Source organism: Periplaneta americana, chromosome 2 (assembly GCF_040183065.1).
Source record: "Periplaneta americana isolate PAMFEO1 chromosome 2, P.americana_PAMFEO1_priV1, whole genome shotgun sequence".
NCBI classification, from domain to species: domain Eukaryota; kingdom Metazoa; phylum Arthropoda; class Insecta; order Blattodea; family Blattidae; genus Periplaneta; species Periplaneta americana.
In genome coordinates, this window is record NC_091118.1 from 48,928,233 (window position 1) to 48,946,855 (window position 18,623).

The window sequence follows — 18,623 nt, forward strand, 5'->3', positions numbered from 1 at the left end:
CTATTTCATAGCTCACTTTATACATTTCATTCATCAGAACACGGAAACTTTGAGTACTTGCTTTCCTGAATCACTGATGATCTTGTAAACGAAACTAACGTGTGAGCATCTGTGCACATTTGCTATGTATTTCTTCTTACAATTTTGAAATTCTAACATAGACTAATAGATTAACTCCATATGTAGATGAAATGATTGGGGATCATCAGATATTTTGTATCCGACAGATAATGGAGAAAAAATGGGAGTGTAAGGGTACAGTGCCTCAGTTATTCATAGATTTCAAAAAGATATGACTCGGTTAAGAAAGAAGTTTTATATGATATTCTTATTGAATTTTGTATTCCCAAGAAACTACTTCGATTAATTAAAATGTGTCTCAGTGAAACTTACAGCAGAGTCCGTATAGGTCAGTTTCTATCAGATGCGTTTCCAATTCAGTATGGGCCAAAGCAAGGAGATGCACTATCACCTTTACTTTTTAACTTTGCTCTAGAGTATGTCATTAGGAAAGTCCAAGATAACAGAGAAGGTTTGGAATTGAACGGGTTACATCAGCTGCTTGTCTATGCTGATGACGTGAATATGTTAGGAGAAAATCCACAGACGATTAGGGAAAACACGGGAATTTTACTTGAAGCAAGTAAAGAGATAGGTTTGGAAGTAAATCCCGAAAAGACAAAGTATATGATTATGTCTCGGGACCGGAATATTTTACGAAATGGAAATATAAAAATTGGAAATTTATCCTTTGAAGAGGTGAAAAAATTCAAATATCTGGGAGCAACAGTAACAAATGAAGAGTTCGCGGGAAAAACGATGAATGTCACAGTTTTGTTAAGTTTGATGTCATTATCTAATTCATGGATCACTACGAAATTTAATGTTGTTCTTATGAAAAATGGTAAAAAGGATAATTACCACCACGAATACAGTAATCCTTTCCTTTATTTTCTATAGAAACTCACTACATCTTGCAGTTATAGACTCAATTAGATCTTTATCTAATCCTTAACAGAAATGTGACATTCATCGTTTTTCCCCGCGAACTCTTCAAATATAAATGATACTCGGGAGGAAATAAAACACAGAATAAATATAGGAAATGCCTGTTATTATTCAGTTGAGAAGCTTTTATCATCCAGTCTGCTGTCCAAAAATCTGAAAGTTAGAATTTATAAAACAGTTATATTACCGGTTGTTCTTTATGGTTGTGAAACTTGGACTCTCACTTTGAGAGAGGAACATATATAGGTTAAGGGTATTTGAGAATAAGGTGCTTAGAAAAATATTTGGGGTTAAGAGGGATGAAGTTACAGGAGAATGGAGAAAGTTACACAACACAGAACTCCACGCATTATATTCTTCACCTGACGTAATTAGGAACATTAAATTCAGACGTTCGAGATGGGCAGGACATGTAGCACGTATGGGCGAATCCAGAAATGCATATAGAGTGTTAGTTGGGAGGCCAGAGAGAAAAAGACCTTTGGGTAGGCCGAGACGTAGATGGGAAGATAATATTAAAATGGATTTGTTGGGGGTGGGATATGATGATAGGGACTGGATTAATCTTGCTCAGGATAGGGATCAGTGGCTGGCTTATGTGAAGGCGGCAATGAACCTCCGGGTTCCTTAAAAGCCAGTAAGTAAGTAACATAGGCTAATATTCTTTAGGCCTACTTCTCATGATTTTGATGAATTGCGCTTGTTATATCACAAATCATGAACTCAAATTCACTGGCTGGTAGTGAACATTATGCATGGCCTGCAAGCTTTCAGGGCCACAGTTCGTTGCCCTCGCAGACTAGCTGACAAATATTGATATATGGGTCGCGTGATAGCATTACACCAACAACGTAGGGAGAACCTTGCTGTATTATCTATGTTGAAATTGAAGTGGACAACTGAACACGGCCATAAATTTTAATTCTGGTAACCAAACCCGCGGAAATAATAGCCTTGATCCATCGGATTTGAAAACTCATTTTCTCCTCGCCATTGCATCAGGGAAGCTAAATGAAAGAGGACCGTATGATGCACTGTCAGAGTTTAATGAACGTGCTCTAAGTTAGGCCATTAAACGCTTTGTTGTTAGCTGCAATATGGTTTATATCGAGTAACTTCTATTTTTCTCGTATAACAATACATTATGCAGGCCGATACAAAAAGAGGAGATTTTATTGCTTCATTACGCGCTGATTAATGAGTCGCGATGAAGCCATTGTCGTCAAAACGAGATGATCAAATGCTGTCCCAGAGGAGAGAAATTTTATATTTCAAAACAGTCCTGCAAAGTGGTTTCATGTTACCATCCAATGCACTCCGAAAATATCTTTTGTCTGAAGCATATTTTAATGTGTTCATATTTTTTTATTGTCTGTGAAATGTTCAAGAGTACTAATTAACTGAAAAAGAAAAGTCGTTATAGTTTATTACTTCTGAAAGTTTGATAATGGCGATTGTGGTGATGTTAGTGATGAAGAAGAGGAGGGAGATAAGAACGAGGGGATCGAAAAGAAAAATGAAAGGAAAGAGGATGCAAGTGGAGTCGGATGAGGAAAATAATATTTAAGACACGATCCGGCAGAAGAACGGTCGATTATAATATACGTAGTTGGTTACTGTGTTAATTTGTTTCAAAATCACATATCGATGCTCTGCAGATTTAGTTGAATGCGTTTGTGAATAAAGCAGCGGTGACCAAAGCGGGTGTCGTGATTACATCGTGTAATCACAGACATTCAAACGAGTACGAAGGAGTTTCCTGTACAGCTGTCAAAAGAAAAAGTGGCTGCTCTCCTGGAACAAATTCCCCTTCGGGTATCTTCGCTACAATTCGGAGACAGCCGATGTTACATGTTGTTGGACCACGTTGCCTGATATCTACAGTTATAATCGAAGTATTCTGTGTGTTATCGATAGCATAATGGTAGCGTCTAGGCCTCTTATTCATGAGGTCCTGCGTTCGACTACAACCACGTGCTTTTTATGTTCTTTTTTGTTCTGTTTTTGAGAGAGAAAACTATACATAATGGCTCCTTTTTCTTTTACGATTATTTTAGTAATTAACATCAGGTTCATTAATATATTATGCCATGACTTTATCATTATGATATTGTGGCTGCAAATGGAAAGAAAAAAGATTTTATTCTCAATAAAAATATCTTTCGTGGCATAAACAAAACAAAATTACTGGCGTCGGCCTTAAAACATTCAAACAATTAAGCGTTCAAAAAACAAAACAAAAAGCCATAATTCAATATTTACTCTATCTTCCTCTTATCTCGATCATCTTGCAGTCGAGTGGGCATGGAATTGACTAGTCTATGCAAATAGCGACTGTTTTTAGACACGATATTCCAGGCATTCTGAACATACATACATAAGTGTTCTGTCCATGGGCAGGTCTTTCATTGCAAACCCAGCAATCTCCAATCTTTCCTATTTTCTGCCTTCCTCTTAGTCTCCGCATATGATCCACATATCCTAATGTCGTCTATTATTCTTTTCAACCAGAGACCCAACCAGTTACTTTTTATCTTTCTAATCAGTTTCAGCATCATTCTTTCTTCACTCACTTTTTCAAACACAATTTTATTTCTTATTCTATCTGTCCACTTCACACGCACCGTTCTTCTCCACATCCACATTTCAAATGCTTCAATTCGTTTCTCTTCATTTCGTCGTAATGTCCATGATCCTTCCCCATACAATGCCACACTCCACACAAAGCACTTCACTAGTCTCTTCCTTAGTTCTTTTTCCAGAGGTCCGCAGAAGATGCTTCTTCTTCTATTTAAAGCTTCCTTTGTTCATATTTGCAGTTTTTCTTGAAGGATAGGCCTAAATGCGGTAACATCCCGTTGCTTTCCGCACACCACTATCTCTTTCGCATCTTATTAAATTCCAGGGGGCCCAAGCGTGGAGATGAGGAGAGTGGATGTGACTAATTGGGCCCTCCGGACTTCACCGAAAGTCACGGCAAGGGTTAAATATTAATTCTATCAGGATGTTTGACCCTATCAGAGATCGGGAAATCTCAATTAGCCTTTGCCCCCCGCATCCTGGACTAGCTTCTACGAATCATCAGAAAATCTTAGAGTGTGATTGGGCCAATTTTTCCGAAAATGTTTCCACACTTTTGCCCTCGTAGCTCAGCGGACGAACGTCGGAATTTAGATGTCAACGTCTCAGGTTCAATTCCTCGTTACTCCTTTTACATTTTCTTGTGGTTCAAGATAGTATAATGTAATAATACAAAAAGAAAAACTAATAGCAGTATTTTGCAACTGGATTTTTCCAAACCTAATATTAAATTTATGTTATTTATATCGCTAAAGAACGATTACAATATAAATAACTTGAATATTATTTATACAGTATCACTAAAGAACGATAACAGAATATAAATGATAAATATCGGTTTGTTTAATTAATATAAGATATTATATAATATGTGTTTAATTATCTAAATAAAGTAACCTATTTTACAAACAAAGATGTTCGTGTTATAATAATTACCTACATAAAATACAGATTATTTATATTGCGAAAGAACAATAACAATATAAATAACTTGAATATTATTTTATAATGCTAATGAAGGAAAACAGAATATAGGGTAAATGATAAGTTGAATATTATTTATATCGCTAAAGAACGATAATATAAAAAACGTGAATATTATTCATATCGGAATTTCACAGATTTATTACAGATGTATTTAAGAAATTGTAGAAGAATAGTAATTAGTAACAGTGTCCTATTTATTCTTCTTGGAGCCAAATTTGTAACTTTTAAAAGTGTGGTTACTATGTTGAAGTGTATGTGTTGTAACGGATGCTTGATTTGTTATGTATGTGAGTCAGTTATGGGATGCTTGATGTCGTCGCAATGTCGTAATTATAGTTTGATTGTGTTTGTGCGACTATTGTGCATTAATTTATGGTGTATGGTATGGAAAGCTGCATATTTGTGTTATAGAAGTGATACGTATGTGTGTTGTTAATGTTTTTGTATGTTTCAAATTGATAACTGATATTTGTTTTGCAATCGCAATGCCTAATTTACGGATTGTTTATGTTTTGTTTACATCGAGTAAGCTAATTTAATTTTCTTTTCCATTTCTCTTTATGCTTATCTTTTTTGTGTATAAAACTATAGCCCTAAAATACATATGTAAAATAGGGCTAACCCCCACTGGAGATACAATAATAATAATAATAATAATAATAATAATAATAATAATAATAATAATAATAATAATAATAATTATTATTATTATTATTATTATTATTATTCATAACGTTATAAAACGATAACAGAATACAAATGATGACTTGAATTTTATTCATATCCCTAAAGAACGATAACAAAATATAAATAACGTGATATCCATCAAGAACGATAACTGGATATAAATGATAATTTGAATATCATTTACATCGCTAAAGAAGAATTAAAAAATAAAATGAAAACTTGAAGAAGGCGCGAACCCACAACCTTTGAATCATTAAACAAGCACTCTACCGCTGGTCTGCGAGGAGCAGATATGGAACACTTCCATAGTTCCGGAACTGCTTGTACAAGCACATGCATCGTGTAACATCGCCGCGACCCGAAGTGGACTTTGAAAATATTCGCTGTTCACGAGTGCGGCCACTTTTTTTTTTGACAGCTGTACATTGCTGTGTGTTTCATTCACGTACATAAAGCACGCAGTGGCGGTATCATGTCGCTCTACAAGCTCTGTCTCTATAAGCAGTAAGAGGTGGTTTCGTAAATAATGAGAAGGAGAACTTTTTTGTTGTTCTGTCGGACAAAATGTAATATGTTTACTTTGCTTCACGGTTCAATTAGGAGTATATAGGAACATTAATTTCCACGCTGAATAATGTATTATTATTATTATTATTATTACTACTACTACTACTACTACTACTACTACTACTACTACTACTACTACTACTACTACTACTACTACTACTACTACTGACCACTAAGTATGTGTTTCTATAATTCTTATGTACCCTACGTGCATGAATATTGATATTTTTAGATTTTCTCCCTAGAAGGATAAAATTGTTAGGTTTTATCTCATTTTAATCTTCTTAATGCTTAGATGAGGGTAACTATTTATTAGTTATTCATTTACTAATCATATTGTAGAAAAACGGATTCAATATTATGTGCCAACGAACTGTTAAACGCCAGGAATTGACATGTCTTAAATCATAGTCAGGAAGAGAAAGATGACATAAATAAATGTAAGGAAGTCAGCTACCTAATGGGGTTTGAAATATCTCGTGCTCTAAAGCCTTTTAATGGAACAGAATTTCTCAAAAGAGTAATGATTAAAATAGCTTAAATAACTTGTTCATAAGAAGTTTTTAATTTTAAAAAACTACGAATTTCTAGACCAAGTATCGAGAGAAGAATTTAGAAAATTCCTAATTGTATTAAAGAGGAAGGTTAAAAAAAGAAGCAAGAAAACTCGTATATTATTCACTGGCTCTTGATGACAGCAGTAACATTACTGATACAGCAAAGCTTGAGATTTTTATCCGCGGGATTGATCAAGATGTTAGTACAGGAACCACCACTGGTTGTAGTTTTCATGCCAAGTACCTTTCCTCCGTCTCCTTACTTCATAGGCTGTCTGTCGCATGTAATCACTGCAGCTCGAGTTTTGGTCACCGCTGGTCTAAAGAAAGCAGCAAAACTGTACAACGTGGTCTGTTGTGACGAGAACCCAAGCCCCCGCATACCGGTAAGGCATCATGTCACAAACACGTTCACGTCTGAATATTTTTGACAACGTAAATATTATTCAACCCTAGAAAACGGCGCAAATATGAAGGATATTACTGGAGAGTTGAAGGTAAACTTTATTTATTTATTTATTTATCTAATTATTTATCTAATTATTCATTCGTTCACTCTTTCATTCGCACAATCACTCATTTATTTACTTATGTATTTATTTGTTTATTTACTTATTTATTATTATATTTTATAGATATATTCTAGGAAATTAAATTAATTAAGTGTATATTTTCTTTAGCGACGTATTTAAGTGTCTATTTCTCTTTAGTGGCATATTTAAATCCACATTTTTCTTTAGTGGCATATTTAAGTGCATATTTATTCGATTTTAACAGCATTTTTTGAACTATATTTGGTGTTTGGTGCATAAAAATACGATGTCTAATCATGTGTAGAACCTCTGCACGTTCTTGTCACATTATATTAATATTGAAATTTAATCACTATTGTTATAATGAAAGCAGTTTTGTTGACTATAAACACGGGTTCTCCTGACAAAGACCTGGCACATGGAAAATCATCCACAACCACCTCAGTTTATCAGCTGATTTCATACTTCGTTTTTCAGCACTTATAAAATGACAGAGTAATAGCATGTCAAGCAGTTTACAAACTCATAATATTGACGAGCAATAGCGTGACAACAGTTTACAAACACTCTGTTGTTTACTACGTACAGCCGGGGTCAGAGTTCACGCATAATCACGATGGGCAAATGTGACATCTGCTTTGGCGACTTCCACAAATGAGCGAGGTCGCGGGTCACAACAAACTATCCTTCTGAATTTCTGCAGTCCCCATTTCGCGGACTGACTCACGCACGCACGATCAAATAACCGGCGGCGACGGCGACCCTTCCTGCCCCAACGCGACCCCCCCACATCCGTTTCCTCCGCTACTGTGTTTGTTTCCTGGATAGGTCAATGAGTAAATTAGTGACCTTACGTTTCCTTGCAGCAGAAACTACTTTCATTTTTCAGCGCCTTCTTCTATCGTGGGAGGCAGTCTTTCTCAAGTTGATCAACATGACAAGTTAATAATGAAGGACCGGTGGAGGGGAGAAAAATTCTCTCCGGCACCGGGATTCGAACCCGGGTTTTCAGCTCTAAGTGCTGACGCTTTATCCACTAAGCCACACCGGATTCCAATTCCGATGCCGGATTGAATCCTCTTAATTTAATATTTCAGGAGAAAAATTCGCTCCGACACCGGGGATCGAACCCGGGTCCTTGCTTCTACGTACCAAGCGCTCTAACCACTGAGCTACGCCGAATTCAATCCACAGTACCGGTCAGAGAGCTTGGTACGTAGAACCAAGGACCCGGGTTCGATCCCCGGCGCCGGAGCGAATTTTTCTTCTCAAATATTATTGTCAATATTACAGATATTATTCTGTAGGACAAATTAATAAATCTATAATATTCTCATAGCTACAGTGCAAATATTTGTACAGATTACTGTGCACGTAACTGCGGAATCCCGGGCAAACAAGTTACTCAGCTGAGTGCGCTCCTAGTACAATGGCAGTTGACATTGGACATATACGTCAACATGTATGCCTAACTTGGAGTTAGGCCACAAAGAGAAAACATTGAAAGGGAAGGGTTCGGTCCGGGGCTGTGGATTGAATTCGGCGTAGCTCAGTGGCCAGAGCGCTTGGGACGTAGAATCAAGGACGCGGATTCGATCCCCGGCGCCGGAGCGATTTTTTCTCCTCAAATATTAATTGTCAGTATTACAGATATTATTCTGTAGGAGAAATTAATAAATCTATAATACTCTCAGTTTAAGCTCCACCTCTTAGTTTCCCTTTAGTGGACAACCCTCATGCACTGTGCCACAGATGTGTGACAGTGACACAATGTCCAACACACTATGTGCAGAGGTGCACTCATTACCTGTGATTAAGTGGCCGGGATCCGACGGAATGAGCGCCGTCTTAAATCACTAATTGTAAATGATTATATCCGCATATCATATTATTGCGATGTAGCGAAGTATATATATATATATATATTTACGTGCAGGACTACTGCGTTGTCATATGATGAAGGATCGGTGGAGCGGAGAAAAATTCTCTCCGGCGCCGGGAATCGAACCCGGTTTAGTGGATAGAGCGTTAGCAGGTAGAGCTGAAAACCCGGGTTCAAATCCCGGTGTCGGAGAGTATATTTTTCTCCGTTCCACTCATTCTTCATCATGTCACATAGGAGTTATTGCAGGAACAACGACGATATACAGTCGCCATCTAGGTCACAACAATAGAACCAGGCTCAACAATAGTACACAGGCCTTCGGATTTCACACAGAAGATTAACTCGCGATATGACGAGAGATATTAAAGCGAGTATAAATAACAGCGAGAAAAAAATCCAATAATGGACTGAAGCCAATAAAAAACAGTTGAATAAAATGATTCCTTCATTCTCCCGTCTTTCTAACGTTTACCAATATGATCAGTAAAAGAGAGTATTTATATCAGTGTTTTTTTTTATTTTATTGGGTTATTTTACGACGCTGTATCAACATCTAGGTTATTTAGCGTCTGAATGATATGAAGGCGATAATGCCGGTGAAATGAGTCTGGGGTCCAGTACCGAAAGTTACCCAGCATTTGCTCGTATTGGGTTGAGGGAAAACCCCGGAAAAACCTCAACCAGGTAACTTGCCCCGACCGGGATTCGAACCCGGGCCACCTGGTTTCGCAGCCAGACGCGCTGACCGTTACTCCACAGGTGTGGACTATATCAGTGGTGGTGGTGGTTAATGTTGGTGATGGTAGTGGTCGTTTTTAATGGGTTATTTTACTATAATTTATCAACTGCTATGGTCATCTAGCGTCTAAATGAGATGAAGGTGATAATGCCAGCGAAATGAGTCCAGGGTCCAAAGTTACCTATAGTCGCGACGCTGTTATTCACGGCGTGACTCCTCCTCTTTGCTTACGTCTTAGGAAGTGAAGGCTCTATAAAGTCTAGGTAGGTAGTATCGTTCGCCATTTTTGTTCGTTCATTGCCGAGCTACCAGACGAGGGATTTATTTGCCAAACCGTTAAACATTATCATGTCGTAGCTCCTATGATAATAAATCAAACGCACTGTAATTCAGCAAATAATTGAGCGGTAAATAACGTCCTCGTGTGCTTTCTGCAAACGCCAACGAAAGAGCCAAAATGGTGGGCGATTATATTAAGTATTATCGAGCCTTAGGAAATGCATGACGTCTTCATCAGCGAATCACAAGACGCACACGTTTAAATGTAGCCGATCTGCAACGTGATTGGCTGCCGGAAATTAGAGCGACGGGACTATAGTATTTGTTCTTAATGAGTTGAGGGGAAAAGCTTCAACCAGGTAACTTGTCCCAACCAGGATTTGAACCCGGGTCCGCAGGTTTCACGGTCAGGCATGCTAACCGTTACTATACAGCTGTGGACTATTAGCAGTAGTAGCAGCAGCCGTAGTAGTATTGTAACAGTAGTGGTAGTAGCAGTAGCAGCGGTACTACTAAAGAGTTAAAGTTTTGAACTCTTATGATCAGCGTATTCCGAATCTCACCGGACCGGTGGACAACAATGACGTCACGCTGCAGCGAAATAGGGACAAAACTGATGGAAGGTTCGATGGCTGTCATGGTGACTGTATAAGTTGTTGCCTGTGCTACGCTAGCAACATTTTGCGAAATTTCCGTACTGGCATCTCGTTCAAAGAAAAGAGAGCATAAACAACTTATTTCTTGAACCGGTAGTAATAACTGGTCCGTTGACATGTTCGCTCATAAGCCATTAACATATTATTTTACGTTGTGCTCATTACAAACAATACAGCAGAACTAAAGCAGAACACACCACCATGACACAACAGTGCACGATGTCATTCGTCTGCTAATTCCCGCCCTATACAAGAACCAATGAGATTCACTGATGGCTGCTGATGGAGACTGCCACCACCTCTGCAAGCTGATGGCACCGGTGCGACACCGGTGGAGCATCAAAGACGTCATCGGTGGAATTCGGAACACCGTGATGCCATCAAATTGCTCAGCGCTAAGATTCGGAATACGGTCGATATGAAAGCTACGTAGCTCACAGAATTAAAAAAAAAACAGATCAATAATCAAAATGTTATATACAGATAGCCAATATAAACTCCCACCTACTAAGCTTTGCAATAGAAGGGGCACTGCGACCAGTCGAAGAGTTTCTCAAACGACCCATACAATTCAAACATATTTATGAGGTTCCAACCAGCCTTCAGACTGATGACTAAACACACACATCAAGAAAATTGCGCAGGTATTGCATAACGAGAATACCGGCGTTCATGAGCAAATTGTTACTCACCTGTCCTCGGACAGCGGCGAAGAAGTCGTCCGCCGGACGTCGAAATGCAATAAGCACTGCCTCGCGATATTGAGACCGCGTCCCTGCGACATTTTTCTTTACGGACTAACGGGCCGAAGTCCAGTAGGCCATGATCGCGAGTACCACACGCTGCCCTGCAATCGTGTCTCTGTCTGCGTGCATGATTCATGCGTCATATTGCAGATACTAGCAAAAATATCTGAATTCTGCAAAGAGTATTGAAACTTCGTTATTCGTGTTCTTATTATGCGTGGTTACACGAGATTGGTGACACCTGAGATAAGACGGTACACGATATTGCCAATAGCAAAAAGTAGTCACATACGCAGGATTGGAGTTCATAGCTGATTTGTACCCAAGAGTCCATCTAGACTTTTAGAGCTTTCGTCTCATACACGGTTGTTTCCGATCTGTGATAACGAATTTGAATGACGTCATGTGCGTCAGGAATCACACCGACAGCTGAATTGCAGCGAGAGGTGACAGAGTGGGTGATTTCATAATCAGAGTGCACGGTGTATCATAGTAGCAATGCCCAAGAAAATCGAGCCTTTTTGGGAGGGGTACATAACAACCCTTTCCGATGCCAAATACAGTTACGTGAAAATCATAGGAGCCTGCAAGAAACGTGGTTTCGTTATTTCCAAGAAAGGCATCTTGTGTGTACCTAATAAGACTGGCAAAGCTCGGATGGGATAAATTCCAGAGTTGAAAAAGCAAACAAATCCACTCCCAGTCACAAGTCTCCGTACCTCACGAGATGATACGAATTAATTTCATTCGAGCTTTACCAATCTTATTAAGTACACAGAAGATGCCTTTCTTAGAAATAACGAAACCTCGATAATTGCAGGCTTCTTTTATTTTCGCTTAACTGTACTTGGCATTGGAAAGGCTCGTAATATACCCCTCCCAAATAGGCTCGATTTTCTTGGGAATTTCTGCTGTAAATCGCCGTACATTCTATGAGATCACTCACTACTGGTCTGTCACCTCGCGCCACAGTTCAGCTGTCGTGTGACTCCTGACGCACATGACGTCATTCAAATTCGTTATCAGAGATCGGAAACAACACTATACCACAAATTTACTTATTTGTTTATTTATTTATTTATTTATTTATTTCCTACTAATTCCACAATTTGGGACATCTGGCCGACATCTACTGCTGACCACTAGGATCCAGAATACAAAGCAGAGGTTAATTTACAATATGATTTGCGGAGAGAATACAAAACAATGGTAAATTTAAAAATAAAGCACAATTGATTTCGGAGAAACATGAGATAAAAGTAGAATGAAGAATAATGAAATGAAGTAAGTAATATTACGTAGTGTAATACAAGTGATTGTGTAAAAAGGATAATGAATCTCTCAATATCATTAGACAAGTTTTGTTAATGTCCTCATTAGAAAATTTAAGACAAGTTAAGCAGTTAAGTGCACTTTGCACTAAAATAAAAATATCTATAATTTTTAAATAATTAATTATATTACTTACTTACAAATGGCTTTTAAGGAACCCGAAGGTTCATTGCCGCCCTCACATAATCCCGCCATCGGTCCCTATCCTCTGCAAGATTAATCCAGTCTCTATCATCATATCCCACCTCCCTCAAATCCATTTTAATATTATCCTCCCATCTACGTCTCGGCTTCCCCAAAGGTCTTTTTTCCTCCGGCCTCCCAACTAACACCCTATATGCATTTCTGGATTCGTCCATACGTGCTACATGCCCTGCCCATCTCAAACGTCTGGATTTAATGTTCCTAATCATGTCAGGTGAAGAATACAATGCGTGCAGTTCTGCGTTGTGTAACTTTCTCCATTCTCCTGTAACTTCATCCCTCTTAGCCCCAAATATTTTTCTAAGAACCTTATTCTCAAACACCCTTAATCTCTGTTCCTCTCTCAAAGTAAGAGTCCAAGTTTCACAACCATACAGAAAACTGGTAATATAACTGTTTTATAAATTCTAATTTTCAGATTTTTTGACAGCAAATTAGATGACGAAAGCTTCTCAACCGAATAATAACAGGCATTTCCCATATTTATTCTGCGTTTAATTTCCTCCCGAGTGTCATTTATATTTGTTACTGTTGCTCCAAGATATTTGAATTTTTCCACCTCTTCGAAGGATAAATCTCCAATTTTTATATATCCATTTCGTACAATGTTCTGGTCACGAGACATAATCATATACTTTGTATTTTCGGGATTTACTTCCAAACCTATCACTTTACTTGCTTCAAGTAAAATTTCCGCGTTTTCCCTAATCGTTTAATGAATTATATTATCATTACGAAAATAAATCTTACGTTTTTTATGGGACACTCTTTACGACTCCATAGTAACCAGGATTTGAACTCGGGTTCGTAGCTGTCATAAGCCAGTTCTCTACCACCTGAGCTACAAGTCGCGGTTTCGCTAAATTGTGCAACAGCTAGCTATGAGGATATAATGTTTAAGATACTATATCGGAAGGAAAGGGTGCAGACGAATTTCGGGGCACCATGTAAACCCGCCGTATTTGCATGCAGAGATTACATGGTCCTAATCAGCGATCCTCCGATCGCGAAGAATAAAAGAGGGGAGTCGGTCGGACGGACGGGTCAATGTCAATAAATCCAGTCACGCAGCGGCGGACTTTGCTCCCAGCTGATAAAACAATAACGAATCGGATTCGGGGGGTGGGGCAGCACGTGCTTCAAATATTGCTCGTGTCCGTTGGATTTATATCAGATGTAACCAGCGTGTTTACAGACCCCCAGGTGCATCAAATATGCAAAGAATTCCAGAATTCCATACTCTGTTCTCCCTTCTCTTAAAAAAAATCGCTGTCGTTTTGATTATTTCATTTTCCAAACAATTATTGCTGATAGCGTTGGCGCACGTTGATCGACTATGCTGTGGTGTATTTTCTGGTTATTTAAGCTTGCAATTCATTGGTGACAACATGTTAGAATATTATGGATTTATTAATTTGTCCTACAGAATAATATCTGTAATATTGACAATTGAGAAAAATTCGCTCCGGCGCCGGGGATCGAACCCGGGTCCTTGGTTCTACGTACCAAGCGCTCTGACCACTGAGCTACGCCGAATTCAATCCACAGCACCCGATCAAACCTTCCTCCTTCAATGTTTCCCTTTGTGGCCTGACTCCAAGTTGGGCATGTATGTTGACGTTTATGTCCAATGTCAACTGCCATTATACTAGGGGCGCACTCAGCTGAGTGACTTGTTTGGCCGGGATTCCGCAGTTATATGCACTGCTAGCTGTGAGAATATTATGGATTTATTAATTTGTCCTACAGAATAATATCTGTAATATTAACAATTAATATTTGAGGAGAAAAATATTAATTGACATGTTATGCCTACAAGTCCGTGTGATAATGACGTTGATCGCCACAGTGAATCACGAAAATATTTTCTGTAATTACACAGTTTAACAAAAAAATTTTCCCGTCTTAGATTAGGTTCATTGAAATTCAAATAATATTTACTTACTTACAGCTTTTAGAGAACACTGAGGTTAATTGATGCTCTCACCTTAAGCCCGCCCATCGGTCCCTATCCTGAGCAAAATTAATCTAGTTTCTATCATAATATCGCACCTCCCCCATATCCATTTTAATATTATCCTTCCATCTACGCCTTGGCCTCTACAACGGTCTATTCCCCTCAGATCTTCCAACTAACACTCTCTATGCATTTCTGGATTCGCCCATATGTGCTACATGCCCTGTCCATCTAAAACGTCTGGATTTAATGTTCCTAATTATGTGAGGTGAAGAATACAATGGGTGCTGTTTTGCGTCGTGTAACTCTCTCCATTCTCCTGTAACTTCATCCCTCTTAATCCCAAATATTTTCCTAAGCACCTTATTCTCAAACACGCTTAATCTCTGTTCCTCTTTCAAAGTGAGAGTCCAAGTTTCACAACCATACAGATCAACCGGTAATACAGTAAATCTTTGCTAAAAGTACCCTCTATAAAAAGGAAACCTGCACAAACGAAAAATAAATTTGGGAACGAAATGATTTCCTATGTAAAATAATACTTTAAAATGGAAAACTGCCTGGCGCGAAAACGGGATCATTTTTGGGCACCATTTAAGTAAAAAAACCTGACTAAAACGGATAATTTTAAGCGTAACTGTTGCTAAATTCTTTCAAACCATTTTTAATTTTGCGGTAATACTGTACGAAGCATGACAAATTTTTTGTGTGACTGTAGGCCTACACGCAATGATCTGGAAGACTTTCGCTATTCTTTGTCAGGCGTTGGGGGTGAAGCTTCTCTAACCATGCCACTATTCTGTACTTATTGTCAAGAACCCGGGCAGGTTACTGACCTCCTGCACCGTTACTTCTTCCAACCCTCTTGCATTTTCTTTCATTTATTCTCAGTTTTGTGCTAACAAGCCAATATAGTGATAAAGGACAGTGGGAGTAGACTAAAACTGTGAATAATTGTAGTGTAGTGTCAATTTAGTTTCACATTTCCGTTTATTTATTCTGAGTTTTGTGTTAATATGCCAATACAGTGTTAAATAACAGTGTGAATAAAGTAAAACTATGCGATTTAATAAAAAAAAAGTCTATATGACCAGTTCTATCATGGAAGAGTGGCTTCATAATTTTAATGGAGGACTGAAACGTCAAGGTAGTAAGGTCGTACTGTTTTTAGACAATGCTACCTGCCATCCAAGGATTGATTTGTCTAACGTGAAGTTAATCTATTTTCCATCAAACACAACTTCTGTTACATAACCGATGGATCAGGGCGCAATTTGCACTCTGAATTGATGCAGGATGCGAAGGAAATCCTACAACGTTCCCTTAAAAAAAAGTCGTGACAATGCACTTTAAAAGAAATGTGGGGGCCAAGAAACTAGGGCGCACAGAGAGGGGGAGGGAGAGAGAGAGAGAGAGATAGAGAGAGAGAGAGGGGGGGGCTGCAATTACGTAAGTTAATAATTATGAAGATAAAATTCACTTTGCACTTTATTTCAAATTATTTCTTCATTATCTTCCTCCTGGAGTGAGCATATCGCAGTAGTCTATTCTGTGTTTTGCCAGAACTCAACCCTTTGTAAAGCGAAAACCTGTGAAAACGGAAAAAAAATTCTGCAACGATCGCGTTTCGTTTTAGGGAAGTTTTACTGTATAACTGTGTTACAAATTCCAACTTTCAGCTTTTTTGAGAGCAGACTAGACGACAAAAGCTTCTCAACCGAATAGTAAGAGGCAATTTCCATATATTTATTCTGTGTTTAATTTCCTCCCGAGTGTCATTTATAGAAATTCAAATAATACAAATAGAAATATATAATGAAAGATAAAATATAACGTAAAAGTACAACACAATGGTAACAAAAATGAAAGAAAGAAAATAGACATTTCTTTCCATTATGGTTCAAAATCATACTTAAACTATATTTGGCATTTCTTACAATTTACATATTACAATATTGTTGTACTAATAAAATTAATTGTAACTGGGTCACACCAGAAAAAGCAAGATGCAAATAATATATCGTCGTTTTTCCTGCAATAACTCCTACGTGCAAAAAAAAAAACAATATATATATATATATATATATATATATATATATAATTTTTCAGTAGGAAGAAAAAACACATTTATTCATGCTATGGCAGCAGTGCATAGGAGACTGTAAATTCTTACATTCTCGAAACAAACAAAAATAATTACATATATAGGAGATTTTATTATTTGCTGTATGACTATTTAAGTTATTTAATAGAGCAAAAATCCCATAATCGATAAATATGTAACATAGAAGTTATTGCAGGAACAACGACGATATGCCAAAACTTTGAACGCATTCCTCTCTTGTAGAGTATGGAAATATGTTATTTGTATATAGGCCCTGGTCCAGAAACGCATTATTTTCTTGTTATACCTATTTTACACTTTGCTTACATTGTGTGATACACAAGCTTAGTTTGTTTTTGTAATAATAATAATAACAATAATAATAATAATAATAATAATAATAACAACAACAATAATTGGTGGTGGTGTTGTTGAGAAAAAATAGATATTATATCACTTTCTTTTCTTCAGATTTGTAGACGAAAACTACTGTTCTCCAACCAGGAGATCAACCGTGAAAGGAATGTGCTTACTATTGCGTCATCTATTGCAGCGAAGTAGATAGATAATATTACCGTTATAACGTCAGTTTAAAAACCATGCGCTCTCCTGCATATGTTATTTCCTGTATGGAGAGATTAAAAGACCAGGAGATTAACAGTGACCTAATTTTGTAACTAGGGTAGTATCAATACGTGTGTATCAATGTTATTGTTTGTGCTGTGACAGCTAGCCAGTAGAGATACGAGTACCCACGTGTGTGACCTTATGACACCTTATGACATCAACATTCATTCACAGCATTACCCCGCTTCGCCTCACTCCTCGTGGTTGGAGTACAGTAGTGTTTGATGGTGAGCAGACAGACAAAATAACTGCTTGTACTACATACTGTACATACGAAATTACATTGCAATTGTTTCTTCTTTAACGTTCACGTTTCCTTTGGTAAAACTTAGCGTCATGTATGTCATGGACAGTTTGTCACTAAGATACATGAATATTATAAGCATTAGAAATAAGTATTTACCATTTGAGGCGTCAGCCATATTGCTTTACACGTTGCGTCTTATAACCAAGCCTGCTGAAATTGCTTCTACACAGGTGTTACGTTTTAAGCTACCAGGAGTTGGATGACACGGATCTCCTGTTTCACTATCGCGGGGGAGGACTTTTCAGAGGCGGCTGGTTGGCCAAGCGGCAATTTGTGACACGTGACACTGCAAATTTACCCGGTACTTTGAGCTGAATGGGAGCAGTATAACTAGATGGGGGGAAGGAGAATGAATTATTCATCTATAGTAGGCCTACCGATATAAATGTAACGAAATTGAAAGAAAAAAGCAGAAAGAAAGTCAGCATAATACGCAGTTATTGAAGTTCATTTTACCTAGACTTTTGTAACCCGAAAGGCATTTGAAAAGATGCGTTGAAAATTGATCTCTTCTTAATAGTAGATGGATGTTTATAAATCGTACAGTAAAAATAATAGTACATTATGCAACGAGCCTATAATGATAGTAATTAAGAATCGAGTATGGATATTTATGAAACGAGCGCTTGCGCTCGTTTCATAATTTTCATACGAGCTTCTTAATTACCATTATAGGTGAGTTTCATACGACTTTTTATGCTCGACCATATTTCTAACTTGAAATTACCGGTATTCAGATGTATACATTTTATTTGTAACTGACAAGATCGGAAGTGACCTTGTTCTAGGTCGTGAATTGTGAGATGTGCGCAGACGCGAAAGTATTGATTTTTTTCCAAGGAACAATAATGGCATTGACCTTGACGTA

General features: G+C 37.8%; 1 protein-coding gene across 6 annotated transcripts in view; it reads right to left on the minus strand.

Moving 5' to 3' along the window:
- Window positions 1–18,623, minus strand: part of moody (G-protein coupled receptor moody) — a 485,897-nt gene that overhangs the window by 304,841 nt on the left and 162,433 nt on the right. The window contains exon 1 of one of the 6 annotated variants that reach the window (XM_069817649.1): window positions 11,171–11,192. The exons of the other annotated variants lie outside the window; for them this stretch is intronic. The gene's annotated coding sequence lies outside the window, so the exon portion shown is untranslated. Of the gene's footprint in view, window positions 1–11,170; window positions 11,193–18,623 lie in introns of those variants that run through there. 6 annotated transcript variants of the gene reach the window in all.